Source organism: Neltuma alba, unplaced genomic scaffold (assembly GCF_004799145.2).
Source record: "Neltuma alba isolate B1F8T4 unplaced genomic scaffold, ASM479914v2 tig00013704_pilon, whole genome shotgun sequence".
Lineage (NCBI taxonomy): Eukaryota > Viridiplantae > Streptophyta > Magnoliopsida > Fabales > Fabaceae > Neltuma > Neltuma alba.
This window is the reverse complement of record NW_021637865.1, coordinates 9,230-16,868: the sequence shown is the minus strand read 5'-3', so window position 1 is coordinate 16,868 and position 7,639 is coordinate 9,230. Positions and strand designations below refer to the sequence as shown.

Here is a 7,639-nt window from a genome sequence, read left to right as displayed (position 1 = left end):
TATGGCAGAACTTACCTCGAGAGGCGTCGGCAAAAGGAAAAAACAAAAAAAGAAAAGACATGTGGAGAGAAAAATAAGGAATACCCGAGCCCACGGCCATGCGGAATACATGGGCCACTTTTGAATGGGCCAGCCATGTCTTAACCTTTAGGGTCAAAAAAGCAAAAAGCTAGGTCGTACGGGTTGTTGAATTTATTTATTTCAAGACATTTTAATAAATAGATGAAAAGAAGTTATACAAATGAAATATAAAAGTAATACTTTTTTGGAGGGTTCCTAACCACCCTCTTAATCTCACGTTTTAAATACATCCCGCTTCTGAGCTTCTCATGGAAACTGGGCTACGTTAGGAGTAAATTTGTTTTCACAAAAAGCAATTGAGGCATCATTTTCTATAAATATATATTCTTTTCCAATTCATAATATAAATCACTTTAACTAATTTATCAGAATCAAGTAATAATAGTTAATTCAATAAAATTGTTTCAAATTATTTTTTTTTGAATTTTACCCATATTGAAAGAGGTTGTAAAAAAAGAAATACAAACAAAATATTTAATCATTAATTATAAAAAAAATTAACAAATAAATATTAATTAATCCCAAAACAACTTATATTTTCTTTGTGACGGCAATGGCTTCTCCCTACCATATCAACGTAACATGAATGACGTCTTCTCTATTATTTTCGCCTGCGTAATATCATGCTACGTGGCAGATACGTATTGGGTCAATAAAGCCGGTGGGGGCGCGAAGGATCCGTGAATCTCACTGTCCATTTTCCAAGAGATGAGTGGAAAGCTGGAGTTAAGAAACAACAATAATCCCGCACAATCCTACCCACCATGACAGCTGCGAGCCATTACCCACCATGACAGCTGCGAGCCATGAGAGTCACTACTACAATAAAATCTCACCCGTTCAAAATACAAATTGAACGGTTCAAAGTTAATATTTTTAATTTGCAATTTTTGCAATAATAAATTTATCTTTCTAGAAGTATTAATCATAAAATTATCATCATTTTAAATTCTAAAAAATATTTAAAATATAAAAAATATTTAAATAAATCTAAACTATTCAAAACTAATTCAGATGGTCTAGATTAAAATAAGCATTCTATTTTTTTTTAATGATTTAGTTCCCCTGTTTGAAAGTTGTCAATAATTTGATTAAAAAAAACCAAAATTCTTAAGATGAATAAAAGAAATATGATGATTTTAAATAAATAAATAAAGGGTGAGATTGCTGCAAATTTAAAAGATCATGGGTAAAAAATTATACCATTAAAACTTTAAATTGCATCAACCAATCATAAAATATGAGAATTTTTTAACTTTATCCCTAATATATATACCTCTTGAGAAAATAATAAACTACACTATCTTAAATGAAGAACGAAATAGTATATTTATCCTAAAAACTATACCAAATGTGTATTGATCTCCATAATAAATTATCCTTTTTAATCATATGTATTGGAATTATTTCTTGATGGGAACCTTTATAATCAATAGAAATATTTTAGAGAAGACATTATAAAATTGAGTGAAAAAGTAGATTGAGATCTTATATTTAGAACTAAATTCAACTGGTTCTTATATTAAGGACTTATATATATATATTAATTATTAGACAGTCATAGGCCACAATCTAAAAAGGTTAACAACAAAAGAAAATAATTAACTAGCGGAAATGAAAATACAGACAGAAAATTAGACAACAAATGCCGCACCTCTATCTATATACTAATGTTCAATTTTATATCACACTAGTTTTGAAGTCCCATATTGATAAGGCCTCTAGACCATTCCTCATATGTTGCCTCTGGTTCCATGCCCATACTGAAAAAAATGAAGCACGTTCTTGCATTTAATTTTTAAGAAAAAAGTCAATTATATTTTTTTAACCAAAAAAGTCAATTAATTTATATGAAAGATTGGTACAGACAAACAGTCATACATAAAACAGCATCATAAACCAAACATCAACTTATTATAATAAAGTTAACTAGGCAAAACACAGGACACAACTACTATAATCATCATAACGAACAGCCAAACGTTCATGGCAGCACCCACTCAAATGGAAATACTATTTGGGATACCCTTGCCAGTGAGCCCCGGTTCACTATTAGGATAAAGCAACGTGTAAGGCATATTAATAGGACCATATCGATTTTTGAGTTTCACATCATTGTTGTCTCTTTCAATTCTTTCCTCAATTTTTCTTATTCTTTCTCTGAACCTCTCAAATGCCTCTATTGCCTCTTTATCTGATATCCAATCAGATAAGTTGTCAGCTTGTCCAAGGTATGCCTCAGTAAAAGAATGCCTGGACAAGATAGCTAACACTGCAATCACATTGATTGCTTGGTCCTTAGAATTAATGGTTCTCAAGAAAACTTTCTCTGGGTCATTCTCAAGCTCCTTATATTCAGGAGTACCCTTTTGAGGCATGTAACGTCTAGTGATAGTTGGACGATTTAGGATATAGCCCCCATATGGGTATTGTCCAAAATTAACAGCTGCATGAAGGCCTGAAGTAATCCATATCAGAATTGTGCAGGATTCTATCAAGTCTTTACGAGTTTTCATTTTGGGCCACCTTTGATCATCTTTCTTATCACCATGACCAACCTGAACGAGTTCCTTCCACCATGATTGAAGTTCACTATCTTGTTGAACAGTTTCATCTGACTCGTAACAAATGCGGCAGTAATCTTGGACCCAAGTCTTGATCGCAAACCATATATCTAGTCCATCAACAGCATAAGGGTAATCCTTAATGACAAGATTAAGGCCGTGAGGAGAAGTTGAATCCTCAGTTGCCATTCCCCTAAATCAAGCAAGAAAATAGCATCAGAATTACATATGATGTGATATAGAATCAAGGAGTGTTTTTCTGATATATTTACCTCTTAAGAAGGTCAATTGGCAGTGCTTGATCTGTAAAAACCCAATTCTTGTAAACCTTAGATGAAAGCTCCATAGAATATCTTCCTGGCAAAAATGTTGACTCTATAATGCCATTTGCATTGACGAGAAATTGTCGAGCAAGAGCATTTATCTTCATAGTATCTGTGAAGTGTGGAGCTAGAAGTTTGTAAACAGGATGAATCACACTAAGTTGTCGATTTGTTGCGATAACGAAAGGCTCAACAACAGCATGAGTGTGTAACCTGTGTGATTGATGTAAAAATATTAGAATAGTCATCTTTGGAAAGGAGAAAAATTAAGATGCATGCAAAAAAAAAACTAAAAAAATTATAAATACCAATGGCTGATTAGTTGATGATAATTCGAGTCGTTCGTCACAACATAGGTTTTAGCCAACATCCAAACCCATTTCTCTACGCCTTGTTCAGCAGGCAAGTAGACTTGAGGAGTCCCATCACGATCACCCTCTTGAGGCAAACTTAGCTCAATTGCTAGAGGTTTTAAAGTCCCATCATTTTGCAAGAAAAGAATTGTCCTAGTGGCAAATGCTCTAGGGTGAACTTTTGAACTGATATCATCACAAGCTGTTGTGTTTATATGCCGCAAATATGAAATGAATCGTCATAGTAATCCAGTACAAATAATTTCTTGTCCTTTATTGCCTGATGAATCAAATGCATAAAAATTGTTCTTAATATAGAGACCATATGTAAAGGAAATAAGTTGAACTCGACCAGTTCTAAAGCAAAATACTGTTCTGGAGGAATAAAGAAAAAGGTTTTAGGTTCAATTACCTGCTTTACAGATAGCCCTTCTAGATTTTTCTGGAGATCATCTTCACTGATTTTGCAGATGATACCATCTACCTTGCTTTTAATAGGCCAGTCCTGCAAAAGAAACGGATAAGTCTCCATGTAAACCTGATTTTGCAAATTGTACCATCTACCTTTCCCGACAAGGTTATCATATGCATGATACTTGACATATAATTGAACAAATTAGACTTAAAGCAGTTTTTATTATCCACAAAAACTCCATTTTCTTTCATTTGATATATCATCTTCACTTGTTTTGCATATGCATGGTACCATCTAACTATTGACATCAAGTAATTAAGCTTACTTGGAGACAACAAATTTTGACAGGATTCACTCCAGCAAGCATCTCTCTTGTGAATTCTTCATCTTTCATCCATGCATTTTTATTATCTGCAAGAGAATGATGATTCTCAGAAAAACTTATTTAATTAGTCATTTAATTCCCTATTCCCATTATGTATATGATTCAGAATTCTCAATGCTTGTGCATCATGAAATGATACAGACTTTTCACACACTCATACACATGGCATACCTCTAATCACCTGAGGCTTTTGAAATCTGAGCAATTCATCTCCATCAATTCGGAAAACTTCCTTTAATTTTTGGAGTGGAAGAACGCTACTTACGGCCAAAAGTAAAGCCTTTGGCAACTTAAATCCACCTTCGTAGAGATTAAGAACCTCCTCAAAGGTATCAAACTCTTCAGCAAGACGAGCTTTCAAAGCAGGTTTGAAAACCTTAGTGACAGATTTGAATCCAAAAGTGACAAAGTCTGCATTCTTCAATGGAGAAAATTCTTCATCTCTTGGAACGTAATTTGCGCCCAAAAATGTCACTCTGCTTTCGTAATCTGGTAAAATGATGTATTAATAAGCCAATTAGAAGAATGGCGAATTTGGAAACTACCAAATTAATATCATTGAATGTTATAGGCTATTGAACAAAATTCCTCTCAACATCAAAGTCGAAGAGATAATCATCGGTTATCAATATATCTCCTTCATTTCACCCAAAAAAGAAACAAAAAAAAAATACATCTCCTTTAAACTTGAGTTATATGAAGACAACTCCATAATTTGTATTTTATGTCATGTGACATGTGAAGGTTGTTCATAGAAATACGTACACAAGGATGTTTCATTGCCATTTTTTTTTTCCCAGATAAGGGCATAGTTGTTGGCTTATAATCCAAAATTTAATAATGATGTTTATGTGCAATTCAACCTATGTAATTGCAGATGATAATTAAATCTTAATGAAAATCAACACTAGAAACCTAACCTTTCTGTACTGACGACCTTCCAGTTCGTCCTCGACGAGGGTAAGGATATTTAATTTCCCCTCCAACGGTCCCTCCAAGAATCGGACGTTTATACTTTTTTGGACAGTTCAAGTCATTATAAGTAGCATAATCATAGACCCTGTCACGTTCTTCAAGTTGCCTATTTCCAATTCCATCCCCTCTCAATTTGGATAATTCTTCATCTCTATATCTTCGGAGCGGATCTGGTGTTTTACCAGGAAGATATGTCTGCAATGCATTGGACAAACTTTATTTCTCGTTAGATATATTTTGGGTTAAGGTTCATATCCATATCTTAGCATGTTTCCAGATTCGTTTAGTGTTTTGTGGTTCATCTAATAGCACCATAAAATATGTTCTCAGGTGTGTCCGACGCTTTAAAATATTTTGTGCTTTATACAGTAACCTGAAATATGTTTTCAAGTACACTCTCAACACCTTAATGTTTTTGGCAAAATTGCACTAAAATATGATTTAAGGTGTTAAATGTGTCTGAAAAAATACTTTAGAGTCTTGCATCAACTAGAAAATACTTTAGATTACTAGACGCATATAAAAAAATATTTTAGAATACTGGATAAACCACATAATACTTTAAAGTACTAAACACATCTAGAAGAGTACTTGAGAGTGCTGGATCAATTTTAACCATATATTTTCAACTGAATAATTAACAAAATAATATGTGAACAGTCTACTTCACCTTAAAAGTTGAGGTTGTATTACCTTGTTGCTGAAGAATATGCGACCGTCTTCGTATCTATTTGTAGGGTAAACCCAAGAATTGCAAGGAAAGTGGATTTCACTTTCACCGACGAGTGGAACATTCTTTAGTGTCAAACTTATAAGAAAGAACTCGTTGGGATGCTTATTCTTAACCAGAATTGCTCCTGGAATCCCTACTTCTTCTTCCCATTCAAAGTGTACATTGAATTCAAATTTTTCAGCCGTCAGATTTGGGGCTTTAGTAATCCAGTTTTCCAGATATGCTGGCTTCCCAATTTTCCCTTTAGCTCCCCTTTCTACAAAAATAAAAGTTTTTAAACCATGAATTAAAGCTTCATATTGAATACATTGATACTATAATTATTAAACAGTAAAGGGTGTTCTAGTAATTTTATATGCCAAAAGACATTTAACGCTCGATATTCAGTTTGTCGATAATATGAGTTGGCGGGAAAATAAAAAAAAGATATTCATGTTTTAAGGAGAGGGGAGGAGAGAGAAATTTTAATAAGTTCAATTTAAAAAATTTAAGAAATTAGAATCTTTTGCATGTCTTATAACATAACATATTTTATTTAAAGTATTAATTTTTACTACCTAATATACTTAATTAATTATAATGCTTTCTAACTATTAACCAAATTCTTCTAACTAGTATTTTTTATTTAGGAAAATTTTTAAATTTACAAGAAAAAAGTGAATTTAACTAATTAACTTATTGAACTTACATAGAGTAGTTAATTAGAGCCTATAAAAAGGAGTGGAGGGGAGGGAATAATAAACAAATGAAATTTCCCCTTCACGATATTTATCCCCTTTAACTGAAATCTCAAATGATATATATAGGGCTTTGAAAGATGAAAATTTTAACTTTTTATTATTATCCAAATGGAGAAAACTCGTCTTTTCTCCTTTAGTTTCCCCCCTTCTTTACTTTGAATCCAAACATAGGATAAAACTATGGTACCTTTTCTTATTATAGGCTATACTTTTAGTTAATTCACACAAACTAGAAGTGAAAGTCAACTCATTAAATTTGTTTTAACTTAATAAAATTTTTCAACGTAACTTTACCCCTATATCAATGAAGTTTTGAAGAAGAAAGAAAAATACAAAAACCCACATAATTAAGCATTTAACTATAGAGGTAAAATTGGCAAATAAGCATTAATGACCGTTTAAGTGATTTAGGGAGAGTTTGGAAACCCTCAGAAACACTTTTTTTTTCTTGGGTCCAAAACCCTTAGAAGCACTTTAAAAGTTCAAACAAAACTTCTCACAGATACTTGCTTCAAAAACAGTAAAATTACTCTCAAAATGCTAATTTAAAAAAATTAATCATTCTAGACGGCATCATAAATGCGAAATTGAGAAAGCTAAGTAAACAAATGTGAAAGAGCTAACCTCGGTCAAATTTAGAAGCACTGACGAAGTGGATAGATACGCCTCGGCCTAAGCACTCACTGGCACGATCCAATAAAGACACTCCAACGTCAGTAAAGTCGAAGGAGTTTTTCTTCTTCACTAACACCACACTCCCTTCGATCTGTTTTCCCTTTCTGCTGCCTAAGAGACTAGACAACATTGTCACCTTGTCCAGGAGACACTGAAAAGCAAAACAATTTAAGCTGAAGATGATGGCAAAAGACGACTAATCACAGGTTGTTGTAATTAAGTGACAAGGTTCAGTGGGTATTAATAGAGAGAAAGAGAAAGAGAGAGAATTTTAACGAATAAAAAAAAGACTTGTTGAAGTCAATGATATATGTAAATTAATTAAGTTTACATTGGGACTGAGATTTATAGGATTAACGAGTTTCATGGGACTATGCTACCTGTGATCATATGAT

General features: G+C 32.9%; 1 pseudogene; it reads right to left on the bottom strand.

The window, feature by feature from the left end:
- Positions 1 to 2,081: 2,081 nt before the first annotated feature.
- Positions 2,082 to 7,374, bottom strand: LOC114738889 (probable linoleate 9S-lipoxygenase 5; annotated as a pseudogene).
- Positions 7,375 to 7,639: the final 265 nt, after the last annotated feature.